Below are 18,538 nucleotides of genomic sequence, written 5' to 3'. Positions count from 1 at the left end.
ACTACAACCCGCTCCTGGCGATACGGGTAAATCTTGTGGCGTTGACTATGAGTTAAAAGCCTTCGTTGGTAAGTATAATTAACAGTAACCAATAGCTACATTGTAAAAAAAATAATGCACAAGTATATTAAAAAAAATATTCGTGGTATTCGTGTAAAATTTTCAGTTGTTTCCATTGTTCCAAATATATAATTTGATTAAATCATAGGGTAATTCTTTACTTTAGCTCACAACTGCTAAAACTCGTGCAAAATTATTGGGAGGGGTGTCATAAGACGTGCTTTGGGCCCAGGATCACAAATTAGAAAATTTTCATGTGGTTGTTGTAATTTTGATGATTTTGTTGAACCCACAATAAAAAGCTGGGTAAAAGTGTTTTGCGCAGATATAGGATACAGGAAAGGTGTTCTGCGCAAAATTACTTTGGATCCCACCCCCGGTTTCGGAACTCCTCAGGGCCATTTTTCGGTTTTGGAAATATCTTTTGACAGAAACTAATTATTTAATTTCCGCTTTCGGATTCGTGGTCCTGGGTTCATAACGCGTCTTTGACACCTCGCAATATTTTTTTAGCAGTTGTGAGCTAAAGTAAAGAATTACCATAGCTTCTCCAAACCCAATTGTCAACCTCACCTATCCGTGGCGAGTCCTGTTTCATTAACAGCCGAGGCTCTGCGACCCCGAACTCCTCATGGATCTAGGGGGTGGGATGGCCTAGAAGGTCGCATGTGGCCATAACAAATCGTTCCCGAGATGGCCAGAATTGGTAAAGGACCATCAACATCGATAGCACTCCTCAAGGCCTTCCAGGAGTGTACTTATCGCTACAACAACATTAGTTCTGCGCGGAAACGATTTGATCCCAAAATTATGTTGAACCTAATGGTTATTATTTCAAAACGCCACCGAAGCCCACTAAACAGCAAATGGTGTTATGTGCAAAGATTTGTTATTTTTAATTCAAAATTTTTAGTTAACGCTTTTGTACTACGGAGGTCAAAACGCATCGTTTGATACCCCTCGATAAGTTTTGATAAAAATTAGGTAATTCACGGTCTTGTATAACTTAAGAAGTAGATTAATTTCTTGGAAGTGTATTTGCATATCCATATCAACCAAATACTAGCCCCTTGTCAAAAACATGGGTATGACAAATTTTAGTGATGTGAAGTCACGCGTTTACAGCTTACTGTTTTCGAAAAAACCGTCGTTTTGATTCAGACCTCGACATAGTGACAAGCATGGCGCAACGATACAAGGTGGCAGCATGGAACAGCTGATTATAAACTTTTTTTATTTGATTTGAAACATCAACTTCCGGTGCCGTACGATTTTGACATTTGTCCATCGAATTTACAAAAACAAAGTACATCGAATTTTTATTTATGTTTGTAGGTATGTCACCATGCTGCCACCTTGTATCATTCCGCTATGGTGACAAGTTAAATCTTTGGCTAGCTAAATTGACACTGAAATGAAAAACTTTGTTTGTCAACATTCCTGTTTCTGGCAAGAGACCGTGTGGAATTTTACTTAATTATTATTTATTTTAGGCGAACCTACCAAGATATCCTGGAACTGTCACAACTGTGTCTAGACTTTACATTGTACAAAAGTAATGTACGTTACAAATTTTCAGACACTCCCATACTAAATGTTTCCATAACTGAACAAGATCGGCATGTAAAAATTTTGGTAACAACAGTTTGTAGTCTACATCACATACACTTTCCGCATCCAGATACATTGGCCGATAGTGGGGCAAATAATACTAACTTGCAGAACGGAGAAAGCAATGTGCAAGCAACATGTGGAGGGATTTCATAGATTTTAATGAGTCTCAAACATTTTCTATTTTTCACGATGCCAATAACTCATTTGTACGCGATCCAAGCAGTTTTTATGTTATTGATACACAAAATGCTGCTACGTGCGCTGTACCACACGCTGCAATTAGCTTTCCATCGGCTAGTGGTGTCGAAGCTTATTTCGCTTTAGCCTGTCAATCCGAATTAGTTTTATATATAATGAATTGTGAAACTGGTCATGCAACATCTCAACCATTGAAGGAGAATAATATCATGCCCCGTTTATTTTCAAACCTTAAGAACGCATTTACGTAAGTTATTTAAACCAAAGAACAATAAGTCTTAATTTAATTTTGGCTACTTATTATTCAACAGTGGGAAAAGTGACCTCTCTGATGCAAATCATGCCAATTCGCTAGTATTTAGTTATATCAATGGTCAAATATATTTATTGGCTTTATATCGTGATGATCAATTACGCGTATGGTCAACGAAAAGTTTTCAATGTGTCTCATCAATTGAATGCGTACGCGATAGTAGTAGGGCTCGAACCCAAGGACGTGAGTTGAAAAACGGTTTTTGAAATGTTCCTATACACACTTTAAAATAATATATATATATATATATATATTTTGTTTTTTGTCTGTACAGCTCAACTTAGTGCCCTACGCAAAATAAATGATACATCTGTTTGCGCATTCTTGTCGTACGCTACCAAATCTGAATTTGTATGCATAGACATACACACAGACGCTGGAAATTCGCCTGGATTGAGTTGAATTTATCGTAAGAATATACCTGCGGCACTATTAGATTTAGCAGATTTTGCTGTAGCGGAAAGTAGAATTTGGGCATTATGGACAAATGCCGAAGGAGAATTTAGTATATCCAATTACCCATTAATGCGTGGTTTGGGCATTAGTTGGACAACAGTTGCACTGGAAGCACCACCCGATCGATATTGTATTATCAATGAGCATAGCATGGATCCACGAGAAGCATATTGCAATTACATTTTTCAACGTGGCAAATTTGGGCGTGAAGTTATGCAAAAGCATTATTTGTAAGTAGTTATTATTAAAACAAAAAAATAGTTATGTTATATTTCTTCCATATTAGATGTTTCGTCGAACAAATTTGCGTTTAGAATTGAAACACTGTACACTGCCTTTATTGAAAGACCAAGTCTGTCAAGCAGTTGAAGATGCAATTCAAAATGAAGTAAAAGATTTTGATGTTACTGATGACGATTATTTGGAAGTCGCCACACGCCAATGGGAACGTTTCTATTCGTGTTGTGAGCAATACCATTTGAAGTCTTCTCAGCCAAGTGGCCTATTTATACTCGAGCCAATTGATGGTTTATGTTTGGTTAAAAAACACATTTTCTTTACTACGTCCATGTGAAACTTTGGAGCATATCATGCTTGTTGGTGAGGAGGTCGATATGAACACTGTAGTTTCAACATATTTTGCAGCAAATGAAAAAGTCGGCGAAGATCTTGTTATTTTAGTTTCTATTGTGGCACAGTTGGAACGTTGGCTGCCAGATGAACTAAAGCTAGACATTGATAAACGTCTTTATAGACTGGAAATGCCCAATGTCTTCATTGCTAAATTAGCTGATGACATATTAGCGGGCGATCCGGATCGTGAATTATTACCGAGCACCTTTCTTGTATGGATTAGACAAAAATTACAGGCAATCAATGATATGCGTATGGCAATGACACTTCTGCTTGATAGTTTGCGCATGGATAATGGTAATCCAGCTGGAATGCAAACCAATTTAGGTAACTATTTTCTGGCAATTTTATAAAACACAAAAAAAATGTAGGGGACAGGCAATTTTTAAAATTTTATGTCTTTTATCTAGTAATATATGTTATGGTAGTTTTTGAATATGAGAGGAAATTTCATTTCATTTATTTATTGAGAAGATACTAGCGCAATAATATCTAAATCACTATAAAAGAAAGGGACTTAGCCCATTACAAAGCTTTATAGCTTCAAATCTTCCGCCACCCCTTTGTCAACCTCGCCTATTACAAATATGAACGTATCATACACATTTTTAGCAGGCAAGGCTCTGGCGACCACCAGTTTCTCATGGAACTAGAGGGTGGGTGGCAGGATGGCTTAAAAAGTTTAATGTGGTCATAAGAATCTTTCACGAGATTGTCGGGCTAGTACGTTGGTGTTATTGTTGTAGCCATCCAATAAGTGCGACCGATCACAAATTGTCATCAATGACCTCTAACGGGAGTCCAAGGAAACTTGCTGTCTCAACAGGGGTGGACCATAATGAGAGGGGTGTTAGAGGCGTTGGTTTCACAATACAATTGAAGAGATGGTTGGTGTCATGTGGGGCACATTGCAAGCAGGACATACATTTTCTATGTCGGGGTTGATTCTGGATAGGTATGAGTTTAATCTGTTAGAGTACCCAGATCGAAGTTGAGCTAGAATGACGCGCGTTCCCCCAGGGAGTGTGCATTCCACCTCTGCGAGTTCTGGACTAGTACCTTAATGGTGCTTTGTTAACGGATCTATACCAGCAAAGGGCCATCACATCGATAACACTCCCCAAAACCTTCGGGTAGTCTTTATCGTTAATACAACAACAACAGCATTTTTTGTAGCTTATCAATGTCAAATAAATTTTTGTTGAAATAAATATGTGTTAAGTATTCGCTTTCATGTAACTGCACTGAAAAATTATTAATATAGCCGAACCTAACCAGTAGTGTTATAAATCACCTTGTCTCTCTTTTTTACGAATGAAGGTCGAGCGACAACTCAATTCTTGTCTTCAGTTGGTGTTCTTTTTGGTAGCCATTTGGGCTTGTCTGTGCTGTCGGAGACAGTGCGTCAAATAACCGCTATAAAGTAAGAGTAAAATTGTATGTAGGCTATGTTCAAGATTATTGATAGCTAACAGAATATTTTGTTTTCTATAGGTATTCAATTTGCCGCAATTTGCTAATACTACAACAAATATTAATTGATACTTATTCACTGAATGTGGATATGTTGGAAACCATACATTCACATTTTATGCCAGACACAAAAATTTTCCTATAATCATACTTTGTAATGAGTTGGATAGCTGGCACGCCTGTTAACCTAAGCGCTGCTGCATCTTTGTTAGTTAAAGAATTAATTCAATTTCACAATAATTGATTAAATTTGTTAATATTTTTTTATAGAGAAAGTTCCATACAACGTTTAAACCTTTTACAATTAACTAACGGTTCAGGTCGTATTTACTCTAACGGTGGTAAATATCATGTATCGCCTTTGGTACGTGTCTTTCTCAATGCAAAGGGCTTATACACTGCTGTGTCACTTTACGCTGATAATTTTAAGTCGGGTGAAAATAGTTCTACATTGTCGAATACGCTACTTCCACTCACCACAATTGTCAGCCAATTAATGTAAGTTATCTACATTTACCTTACACACTAACATTCATAGCTTCGTCAAAACTTATGTGCATTTCTTTTATAATTATTGATTCATTTAGTTGGCCTGTATCGTTTAACTTTGTATTTGGCGAATGGTTATTTGATACTTGTCAACATATCATCATTCAGGGCTGTGTGCGTTTGCTAAGCAATTGGTGTGAATGGAATATTTGTTCCAGTAAGTAAACTTGTCATGGGAGTTGTATGGACTTTTCATCGAACAAGTTAGGCCAGCACACTACCCAAATCTCTTATTTATTTATGATTTCGTCTTTTTTAGGGCAATTCGTACTGGCGGTATCTTTACTGGATTGTGGTGAATCATATAAAGCATATGAGCTCTTTCTGCAATCAGCGAAAGGTGTTTTACGTGAACAATTTCTAACCGATAAAATTCTGAAGGGTGCACCACTAGCCAAACGCACGGAACATTTATCCATGCTTGGTGCAGATGGTGGTGGTTGTGGTGGTGATGCCTTAGATAGTAATATAAATAATCAAGTCATAACGCATTATTACCTAAAAGTCATACAATTATTTGAACAACATAATGCATTGGATCATATTATTTCAATGGCTTACCACTCGTCAATCTATAATGCAGAATTATCGCGACACAAAGATTGTCCACGTCAATTGGTTATAACATTATTCAACCGCAAGAAACTTGATTTGTTAATGCATTTTCCCTATGTTGGATTGCATGAGGAATTCAAAAATATTATAGAATCACGTGCACGCTCTTTAGTGATCGATCAAAATGAAGTATATGATTTTTTATGTGCCTTTCATGTGAATAATGGTAATATGAGAAAAGGTATGCATAACAATTTTTATAAACTAATTTTAAATATAAGGCTTTTTGATTTAAAGGTCTTATCGATGATATAGGATGATTCGATCTAATTTCAGTTCTACACCTTTTCCAGTTTAAGTTCAGAAAATTACAATTCAAGTTCAGAATTTCCAATTTAAATTTAGAAGTTTACAATTCAAGTTTAGAAATTTACAATTCATGTTCAGAATTTTCCATTCAAGTTCAGAAATTCCAATTTAAATTCAGAAAATTACAACTCAAGTTCAGAATTTCCAATTTAAATTCAGAAATTTACAATTCAAGTTCCGAAATTTACAATTCATGTTAAGAATTTTCCATTCAAGTTAAGAAATTCCAATTTAAATTCAGAAATTTACAATTCAAATTCAGAAAATTACAATTCAAGTTCAGAATTTCCAATTTAAATTTAGAAATTTACAATTCAAGTTCAGAAATTTCAATTTAAATTCAGAAATTTACAATTCAAATTCAGAAAATTACAATTCAAGTACAGAATTTCCAATTTAAATTCAGAAATTTACAACTCAAGTTCAGAAATTTACAATTCATGTTCAGAATTTTCCATTCAAGTTCAGAAATTCCAATTTAAATTCAGAAATTTACAATTCAAATTCAGAAAATTACAATTCAAGTTCAGAAATTCCAATTTAATGTCCAATTCAATTTCAGAAAATTACAATTTAAATTCAGAAAATTGCAATTCAAGTTCAGAAAATTACAATTCAAGTTCAAGAAAATTTGTCGGATATTTTTTTTTTCATCCGATGGAAATAAATGTATCTAAGATGGTATCTATGTGTTAAGGAAGCTTTGGACATCTTAACTCGTTTAAATCAATTTTGCGAGATAGCGAAGAAAAAACTGTCGCTCATAAGGAGCAATTGCAATGCCATCCAGCTATATTCTTAGCGTCACAACCATTGATCTGCACTGATTATGACAGCAGTGATGACGAAGATATGACCACTTAAACAGTCAACGGAGCGTCCACACTCCCGGAAGTAACGTATAGGTACTGTCTGCATAGATTTGGCGCCATATGTCAAAATATCTCAACTTATACGCCATCATCATCATTCATCATGAATTGGCACTTAATCGCGATTTTGGCAGTTCCGTAACAAATCATGCCAGCTTTCCGTTTCGCGGTAACTGACGGTGATTGGGAGCACCATGAGAGGTCAAGTCTTCCTCCACCTTCACTACTCTACTGCTTCCAAAATGCTATCTCGACTGAAATACTTTCTTGACCGTAGCGTCATCTTGCACTTGTTGGAAAGAATTATCCTCCATTTGATTTCAAGGTTCGGAATGTACACACCTTGAAGAAAACTTGGGGTACACTAGCCACACTTGGGGTACCGAAGCCACCATTTTGGCAACATAGTCAACGAAGCATCAACACTTCCGCAAGTAACATATAAGTATAAAATTAGTTAATTAAAATAACTTTTGAAAATTAACACCCTACTTATAAATTTCTGAATTCGAACTGTAATTTTCTGAACTTGAAATGTAATTTTCTGAACTTGAAATGAAAATTCTGAGTTTGAGTTGTAATTTTCTGAACTTGAATTGTAGTTTTCTGAACTTAAATTGGAATTTCTGAACTGGAATTGTAATTTTCTGAACATGAATTGGAAAATCTGAACTTGAATGGCAAATTTCTGAACTTGATTTGTAAATTTCTGAATTTAAATTGGAAATTCTGAACTTGAATTGTAATTTTCTGAACTTGAATTGCAATTTTCTGAACTTGAGTTGTAAATTTCTGAACATAAACAGGAAAAGGTGTAGTGGACAGTTGAAAACAGTGATTTTTAATCTTTTTTCTTGCAGCTTCTGCTATTATGTATGAACAAGCGATGCGTTTCCAGCTTGAAAGCGATACCGTTGTTTCTATGGAAAAGCGTTGTGCATCTCTTTTGGTTTGTATCAATTCATTACACCTTATTGATCGTCGATATCGTTGGATTACTAAACCTGTTAATGGTTTAGATGATGCACCACCTCAACCAACGCCAACATCAACGCATGCTGTCAATGATTCGTCTACATTAAATTGTGGACCAGATATTGATGTTTTGCGTGAACAAGTTGTTGTTTTAGAAATAAAAGATATCAAACGAGAGCTGTTGCAAACTGAAGCGCTAGTACGTTTAGCTGATCATCGAAAAGATGTGCAAACCTTTTTAAATGCCGGACCCCAAGAATTGGCTGCATTGAAGTTGGCTAATGGTTGCGAGACATCATCACTGCCAATATTTGATAGTTTAACTGGTGCTTGTGTGCGCATTACAGAGGAGGGTCCTAATGAGGCGTGGGCATGGTTCCAGGAAAACAATTTGGCAGGTAATTGAATTTCTTATTTCTAACCTGATAATAAATATAAAACATTGTTTTTTTTTTTTGTAAAACATCTAAGAATTACCGCATCGAAATAAAGCTGCTGATATGGCTTGGTCTCTGCTGCAGAAACTCATTTATGACAATGAATTGGAAAACTCAACACGCATTCGTAAATCTGTGGTGAATAAGCTGCTTGTTCTCAATGCTTTTGTGCCGCAGTGGCTTTATAATGATTATAAGGTATGTGGGCTCGTATGCCTCTCTGCATACAAATCTTTATTTTATGGCAAATATAAATTAGGAAAAGTTAAGATATACGTGATGTGACCAATTCAAAAAGACGTTCAAAAATATTTCCATTGCTAATCGGAGAATTTAAAATGTTTCTTTGCAGAAAGCAAACTACATGGAGCTTTTGCATTTGTTTGTCAAACATAGCCGCTTACTTGAAGCCGCCGAATTGACACGAGAAATGATTAGCGCTATGTTGGGTGCTGGAAGTGAATATTTCAGTTTTAAACATGCCATTGCCGTCACAAATCAGGATATGTGCCTGCCAGTAAATAACTCGGACCTTTTGTTGTATGGTCTAAGGTTAATTGCCGATGCAGATATTGAATATAAGCAGGTATTTAAATAAATTAATACACATAGAAAACATACATGTCTGATTTGCAATTCTCAGGTGCTTGCCGAGTTAGAAGATATTATACAAACTTATATTGAAACAGCGCAACGCACAGCGGGTGACAAAATTCAAATGGCATACCAAAAAGAATAATCAAGTCAAAGACAACAACTATCCTTGGCTTAAGTAATTACTAATTTATGTAAATTATATTTTAGCTTTTGTAAGTTAAACTATCTGAAAACACACTGAAATAATCTTGATTAAAAACTATATAAGAACCTAATAATTCTAAGTTTTTTCCTACGTTCCTATTTTAAGCTTTTTATGCCTAATTAAAATTATGCTCTAATTAATATAATATTCAACAATAAAGTTTGAAAAGATTTTTAAAGCAATATAATTGCAATGTATAACAAAAAAGTATTTTGAATATAAATATTTGTGATGAACTTAACTAAAATAATTCAAAGTTTTTTCCTACGTTACTAATCTAAGCTTTTTATGCTCTAATTAAAATAATATTCAACAATCTCTTAAAGTTTGCAAAGATTTTTAAAGCAATTTAATTGCAACGAATTTGTCAATAATTTTTAACCAAAATTTATAAAATAGATGTATAACAAAAAATATTTCGAATTGCTGATGAATTTAACTGATAGTACCAATACCATCAAATAAATGGTCCTTATAAATATTGTAATCACATAATTCAAAACAAAAAATTACTATGAGTACCTATGTTCGTTTATTATTGCAAAATATCGAAGGAAGAAAATTGCATGAAGTACCCTCAATGTAAAATTATTCCACTCAATGTATATATCGCATTTTAAACTAAAAAATGTGAAAACTTAAAAAAAAATTAAATCGATATTTAAGTGTAAATCGATCCATGAAAGCATCGTAAAATAACTTATGTTTTTTTGGTAGTTAACGTTATCGTTTAGCCTGGTTTTGTTAAGAATTTTGTTATTTTTGTGGTATAAATCAACATTCAAAACAAAGTTACTCTGATTATGAGTTGAAATACTTTATAGTTTAGGTTGCGATATGTAAAATTACATATTTTTGTACACAGTTCTAAAATGTAAAGGAAAAAAATTTATTTTTGTCTATTAATTAAATTATTAAAAAGATATTGTTATATTAATGATATAGAGAAGCGCAAACACGAATGCAAGTAGTTTCAAACCTCTGGTAGGCAATTCACCACTTTAACTGTTAGAAAAAATGTTAAATTGTTCATTTTATGTAAAAAAATTTTGAAAGTTGCAATTGAAGTTCTGAAAGCTGAGGAATTTCAATTTAAGTTCAAAAAATTACAATTGAAGTTCACAATTTTCAATAGAAGTTCAGTAAATTATAATTGAAGCTCAGGAATTTCAACTGCAGTTCAGCAAATTACAACTGAAGTTCAGAAAATTACAATTTAAGTTCAAATATAATTTTCTGAACTACAAACAGAAATTCTGAACTTCAATTTTAATTTTCTGAACTAGAAATAGAAATTCTGAGCTTGAATTTAAATATTCTGAACTTGAATTGAAATTTTTGAACTTCAATTGTAACTTTCGAACCTCAATTGCAGCTTTCTGAACTAAAATAAAAAAGGTATAGCATTAAAATTGGCGAATTACAAGACAACTTACCCAAATTGTGAATTGCCTACTCGCGATTTGATGGTTTACTGCAGGCATGCTTAACCAACGAACCGATATCATTTCGTTATGATAATTAACGTTAATAAACGAATCAAAGTCATTTCGTTTCGTTTATTAACGTTAAGAACGTCAAATTAACGAATTGATTTTGTTTCGTTTTCTGCCCTATCAAAACGAAATCAAATCGTTTATGTTGATTATTAATTTCAAACTATGCTGGCAAAGCTGAATGATGGCGGAGTCATTAAAGGTGATAGCAGTAGCCAAGCTGATTGCAACTTTTCTCATGAATTTTTACAGTACGAACATTTCTCAGAGTATTTTTGACATTACCACCAACGAATTACACAAACAAATTACATGGAGTTTGTGTGCGTATGTCCGCTCGCTGTTACCACCTTACGGCTTCACCATGGCTATAGCATTGCCAGCACAATTCAAACATAAAGTATCACGTTTTTGTTAACGTTTTTAACGTTAACGAAAGCTTTTCGTTTCGGTTAAAAACGAGATACAATTTATCTTGATAATTTCTTTATCGATAATATTTCGAAGTGTTTCAACAGAAACGGTGGAAATTTTTTGATAAACGATTAGCTTAACGTTAAGGTGCATCCCTGGTTTACTGCAACCAATAGTTCTGTTAGTTCTTCTCTTTTGTTTTCTATATCATTAATTAATTTATTTAAGTTTCCCTTAACTTTGTATGCATACTATCGCATGCAATAAAATTTGTATTTATGGGTCACCAACAACACTGAAAACCTATTCCTTCCTTAAGACTTATAGTTAATAATTTACAACTATTATAAATAATGTAATATATTATAAAAATGTTGAATAAAAGAAATGTTAATAGATTTCAATTAAAGAAATATTTTATTTATATAGCAGTATAATCCAAGTAAAAAACCGTCATAACACTAGTGAAAAGACGGTCATATTAACGTAAAAATACTCGTAAAGTTACAGGTATATAACTTAAAAAATTACTGCCATAACGTTAATGTAAGAACAGTACAGCAGTATAGTTTGTTTACATTTCGATAACCTAAAACCGTATATGTGTGAGCAGTATGGACAATCACATAAATAGGTACGACGGAATGGACTGGTCACTAAAGTTACCGCTGCCCTGTACAAATGCTACTTAACGATTTACGTGTTCCATCGACACAGTCTTAGTCATTTTCCTAATCAATTTACGGGCACATTTTTGCTGGGTTACAAACTTGTATAGGTACACTATGACACAAAATGACCAAAATCAACACAAAGAGTGTTCCAGGGCAGCGAATAAAGGCGCCTTTACATCTGTCGCACATTTTTATTTGCACGACGTCGCTTAAACGACAATCTCATTCACCAGCTCTGAATGACAAGGAGCCGTGACAACACAGGGGTTTACCGTGATATAGCGTATATTACCGCGTATTGCCTGCCCAAGGCAGACACCAAAAAATATAGTTTGTCCTTAGTCTATATTCAATAATTCTTAATTTTACTATTGATGGTTTTCAATATCAGAATTTTTATTCTGATGAAAATATTTTCAAAACTAAAGATATTTTTAGGCGTATGTTAATAAAAGTTTACTAAACCTAACAGTGGTTTCAACCACTACACGTCATTATATCGGCAGAATAACTTAACCAGATTATTCATCCCAAATAAACCCTTTATCCCGTGTACGCCAACCACAAGCTCAGCCAATTAAGCTCCTTTTATCCGCCACATTAGCCACCCAACCTAAGGGCATCTACGAAAGCTCTACTAACAATTTGATATTCAAGAATGACTGGATTGTCCCATAAACGCGCCAAGACGGAGCCACGCGGCAACACATTCATCGTCCCATGCCGGCTATGTGAAAAATCGCACAGCATAAGGCTCTGCCCGATTTACCGGGGCATGACGAACATGGCTCGACTAAAGACGATTATAGATTTGAGATACTGCACAAATTGCTTATCGCCATTCCACCAACGGAAGATATGTCCCCGCGAAGATCGCTGTCATCGGTGCAACGAGCAGCACCACACTTCAACACACCTCGACGACGTTCCACCACCCTCCCACGAAAGTGATGGCGAAGAGAGCTCCGACGTAGCTCTATCAATCCACGTCACGGAGCAAACCCTGTGGTGAGAAGCGGACGTCGCCGAAGAAGAGATCGAACGACGGGAAGATCTTATTGCAATAGTAGAAACAACACCACCGGGCGGTTCAGGACCACAACGTTGTCGACCGCTACTACAACATGAAAAGCCTTCAAACGTACAACGCGTGGATGGCGGGGAGACACGTCCTTTCCCCCATCGCACCGCTCTTCCGGGGGCGCCGTGGCGGCGCGGAACCGCGTCCCTCCCGCTCGTCATGACGCTCAGTTGGTAGGGCGGCCCTGTATAACGCTCGTGCACAAGTAACCACTCCCGCGCGCCAAACAACAACCCCAGCCGGCTTCCGTACGGGACGCCTCCGGGAGGCGCCTCTAGCAACAACCAGTACACGCGCATTTGTAGCCATAGCTCCAAAGGCGGTCGTTCGGATAGCAGCAGGAGGGAAGCTCCACGCAGTACGCGCCCTCATCGATCCGTGCTCTCCGAATTTCATCATTGATGCAAACCTCGCAAAGGACCTCGGGTTAGAGCGTACCGGCACGTCCTATCACGTGAAGTGCACGCTTGTTCTGCGAGGTAAATACGGAGTAACGGGAGCAGTGACGACCCAGGCCACAGTGGTGGCACGATATTCACGACTTACTCCGACAGCGACTCTGGATCCATCGGTAGCCACGCCATTCCAATTTATGAAGCTGGCGGATCCAGCTTTCCAACGGTCTACACCTGTCCGGCTCACACTGGGTGCCGATTTCTACGCCAGCCTAATGGTAAGCGGCACACCACCGTCGAACTGACCCAAGCCACCATATTCGGGCTGGTAATATCCGGAGCTTTCCAGCAATAATGTTCTGGCATCGCTCATTTACAGTTACTTTAATTTCCTACAAATGTCAAAGGTACATCTAATTAACCAGGTGCATCAAAACCAAGCAACCCCAAGTACATGAACACTAACTTTCCTTTTTTATTCACAGCTCCGCCCAGAGAGGCTGCATTAGCGGAGACCGGGAGTTCACAGGAGATCATATTGGAATTTTAATTTATTTAAGTTATCACGCCTTATCAGTTTGTTTTTGTTCTTTCGAGTTGCTCGCCGTAAGGGGGCCGGCATGTTTAGGCCACCAGCCTAAATATTCCCTACCAATCTAATGCACATTTTTGGCAATATTATTATTTACCGGTAACGGCCACACCTGCCCAGAGCTAACTTCAAAGGGGAAAAACTCGACGAAAGTTAGCTATCGGCAGATGGTGCAGACCTTTTTTCGTTTTAAACTCTTTCTTCTATTTTGGAACGTTCACGAGCCAGCAGCTAGCCCCAGGTGAGTAATATAAACCAACCATTTTCCACATTTGCCATTTTTACTAAATTGCGATTTTCATTGTAATTAATATTTGCAATTAATAATTTTCATAAATGTGAATTTGCCAAGTGCCTAGTGAATTGTCGATTTAATTAATTTTGGTCTTTAATCAATATAGCTTTTCTGAATCATAATCGTGCTCATCCGTGCGCATTTGGATTAATACAATTATAATTGGTCCATTCGTGCCGAGAATATTTAAGTTGGAGAAAACAGACGCAAATAAAGGAAATAAAAAAAGAAGAATTAATACCGAGTAATTACAATTTATTTATAAAATATAAGGAAAGGAATTAGCGACGAGCCACAATATTTGTTTATAAAAGTAAAACACTCACAAACTTCCTATTCGCCAGGAAAGCTAATTATTTCACAATATAAATAGCAATTCCGATTTAATATGCAGTAGTGCAATTAGAAAAAATTAATGGAAATACAAAATGCACTTGGCACATTCAAATTTACCAAAGTAATTACTTGCAATCTTACTGCAAGTGCAAATAGTTGAAATATAAGAAATTTACACTTGGCAATTCAAAGCGGCCACCGTAGTGTGATGGTAGCGTGCTCCGCCTACCACACCGTATGCCCTGGGTTCACACCCCGGGCAAAGCAACATCAAAATTTTAGAAATAAGGTTTTTCAATTAGAAGAAAATTTTTCTAAGCGGGGTCGCCCCTCGGCAGTGTTTGGCAAGCGCTCCGGGTGTATTTCTGCCATGAAAAGCTCTCAGCGAAAACTCATCTGCCTTGCAGATGCCTTTCGGAGTCGGCATAAAACATGTAAGTCCCGTCCGGCTAATTTGTAGGGAAAAGCAAGAGGAGCACGACGCAAATTGGAAGATCTCTTCGGAGGTTATCGCGCCTTACATTTGTTTTTTTTTTAATTCAAAGCGTACAATTATAATAGTATTAATCCAAATGCGCACGGATGAGCGCAATTATGATTCAGAAAAGCTATATTGATTAAAGACCAAAATTAATTAAATCGACAATTCACTAGGCACTTGGAAAATACATATTTATGAAAATTATTAATTGCAAATGTTTTGTTTTTCAAATATTAATTACAATGAAAATCGCAACTTAGTAAAAATGGCAAATGTGGAAAATGGTTGGTTTATATTACTCACCTGGGGCTAGCTGCTGGCTCGTGAACGTTCCAAAATAGAAGAAAGAGTTTAAAACGAAAAAAGCTCCGCACTACCTGCAGGGGTGGGCCGTTACCGGTAAATAATAATATTGCCAAAAATGTGCATTAGGGTGGTAGGGAATATTTAGGCTGGTGGCCTAAACACCTGTAGAGAACAGTTCAACAAAGCCAAATTCTTTGATAACGGGTCACAATGGCTAAAATACAAGGACAAACTAAGGACCTACAAAAAAGTTCTGAGACAAGCGAAGAGAACTTCATGGAGAAATTTCTGCACTGGAGTCGAAAGTGTCGTTGACACATCAAGGCTACGGTGCGTGCTTTCTAAGACGCAAACAGCTATTAGCTTTCTGCGGAGACCGAATGGTAACTGGACCAGCACAGAAGCGGAAACCCTAGAGCTGCTCCTGGACACACATTTCCCGGGAAATATTACCAACGCACCGGAAGTACCTGCAGCAAACCAAGCTGTGAATATACCCATCACTGAGGAGAGGGTGAGGTGGGCAGTTAAAAGTTTTAAACCTTTTAAGGCTGCTGGGCCAGACGGGATTGTCCCCGCTCAACTTATCTACTCTTTGGAGTTATCAGCTAACTGGCTGCGGCACATATATACCGCTTGTTTGGCTCTGAACTATATTCCGTGTGCATGGAGGAGCGCCACGGTCATATTCATTCCTAAGGCAGGCAAAACCTCTCACTACGAGCCGAAGGACTACAGACCTATCAGTCTTTCATCCTTCGTACTTAAGACCCTAGAGAGAATAGTTAGCGATTTTCTCACTACAAGCATTGATAGAAACCTCATTTCGGGCTATCAACACGCGTACACCAAAGGTAAATCTGCGGAGACTGCGCTACACAGCCTAGTCTCTACTATAGAAATATCTTTGTTCGAAAAGAATTATTGTCTTGTGGCCTTCCTAGACATTGAAGGAGCATTCAACAATATAAGTCCAGACGCCGTTAACAATGCTTTAACTGATCTGGACGTAAATAGACCCCTAGTGAGACTGATTGATCAACTGCTGAGGGGAAGGAAAGTGCTTTCCTCACTGGGGAAGGTTGATATAACACGATTTGTTGCAAGGGGCACGCCCCAGGGTGGTGTCCTTTCCCCTCTACTATGGAGCCTAACGGTAAACTCGCTATTAAGAGATACTAGTTGGGGGAGCGGGAAGGTTGTGGCAAATGCTGATGACCTAGCGATTGTCTACAGAGGCACGTTCCCTCAAACTTTATGCGACTTGATGCAGGTAGCATTGCGAGAGCTTTCCCTGTGGGCTTCCCGATGTGGACTCAGCGTCAATTCCGACAAAGTAGAGCTTGTCTTATATACCAAACGATGCAAAATACCATCGTTAAACCTACCAGAACTAAATGGGGTACGCCTAAGCCTGGCAGATAAAGCCAAATTTCTAGTCGTAGTTTTATACAAAAAGCTGAACTGGAAGGACAACGTTATTCAGCGACAAAAGAAAGCGTACATTGCATTATATACGTGTAAAAGAGCCATTGGCAAAAAATGGGGACTCACCCCAACATATGCAGATGGATTTATACCGCGATTATCAGACCCATACTGCTGTATGGGGTAGTCGTATGGTGGCCAGCCTTGAGCAAGGCGTCAAACCTAAACTTGTTGGGTAAATTCCACAGATCCAGCATGACATGCATAACGGGGCTCTAAGAATAAGGCCTAGGGAAGCTCTTCAGGCCATTCCTAATATCCTTCCATTGGATCTAGCTGGTCAGCGAGCAGCGGCAACGTCAGCCCTGCGTCTAAGGGAGTTGTCGTGTTGGAACAACAATATCACAGGACACTCAAGTATACTAAACAAATACAGTTTTCTTCCTCCTAGCACGGATCGCTGTGCGACCACAACAGTTGCGGAAACCAACTTTAATATAAACATACCCAGCAGGGATGACTGGACGGAGTCGGATAAGTGCCTTGCTATGAACAACAGCATTTCCATATACATGGACGACTCCAAGCTAAACGGTAGAGTTGGAGGTGGAGTATACTCAGGGGACCTTGACCTCCAGCTCTCATTCAGACTACCCGACCACTGCAGTGTATTCCAGGCAGAAGGTGCAACCATAATGGAAGCCGCAGCTAGGATAGGGACATACAATGTCGGCAAAGAAATTTTTATCTTCAGCGACAGCCAAGCTGCCATAAAATCTCTGGGCTCCCACTCGTTCAATTCTGAACTACCACTAAACTGTCGCCGATCCCTTCAAGAGATGGCTCAACAGAACCGCGTACACCTCACATGGGTCCCTGGACATAGGGATATCGAGGGAAACTGCATTGCAGATGAACTCGCTAGGCAGGGTACAACCAGGCAGGTTCTTCTTGGACAAGAACGCTTAGGTATGCCCCTGTCCACATGCAAGCTAATGCTAAAAGAGCACAGAGCCGACGAAAGATGGCTACAAACACCGGGGTGTCGAACATCGAAAGAAACCTGGCCTAAATGGGATCCTAAAAGTTCCCGTCACGTGTACAACCTAAGAAGGGATACAATTACCACACTTGTGGGGGCACTAACGGGTCATTGCCTCATAGGTAGGCATGCAGAAAGGTTAGGAGCGCCTTATCGTCGTTGCTGTAGGAGTTGTAAAGAGGATGAGGACGGGGAAATGGTGGTTCACCTCATTTGCAACTGCCCAGCATTAAGCGGAGCACGGCAGCGCTTTCTGGGAGCTCCATTTCTTGATAATCTGAGCCAGGTTGTGGAGCATGACGTCAAGGACCTGGTAGCTTTCATCAGGTCCCCAAAATGGTTCGAAGAGGAAAGGTAACGGTGTTTTTCGTGGTATCACAACGAGCCTAATACTACTGGCCTAAGTGTTCCCTCGGGCAGCCACCCTAACCTAACACGTATATTTAAATAACTACTTTCTTCCCAGCTTTATGCATTTTTTTTTATTCGATACGATTATCGAATTAATACTAAATTGAACTTTCGCGAAAAATTTTTTTAATTTTATATATATATATATTTTTTTTATTTAAACCAATTGGCGTCTATAATATAGGGTGAAGGGGGTGAATTCTGACGTTTTTCCTTAACCCCTAACTGCCTTACGTTTTGCCATAAATAGACGTTTTTTTTCACCAATACTCAAGCTTTAC

General features: G+C 37.7%; 1 pseudogene; it reads left to right on the top strand.

Moving 5' to 3' along the window:
- Positions 1 to 1,479: 1,479 nt before the first annotated feature.
- Positions 1,480 to 11,629, top strand: LOC137254283 (nuclear pore complex protein Nup160 homolog; annotated as a pseudogene).
- Positions 11,630 to 18,538: the final 6,909 nt, after the last annotated feature.

This window comes from Eurosta solidaginis, chromosome 5, assembly GCF_040869045.1.
Source record: "Eurosta solidaginis isolate ZX-2024a chromosome 5, ASM4086904v1, whole genome shotgun sequence".
In the NCBI taxonomy this organism is placed as follows: Eukaryota; Metazoa; Arthropoda; class Insecta; order Diptera; family Tephritidae; genus Eurosta; species Eurosta solidaginis.
The sequence above is the reverse complement of the archived record's forward strand: the minus strand, read 5'-3'. Positions and strand labels throughout refer to the sequence as shown.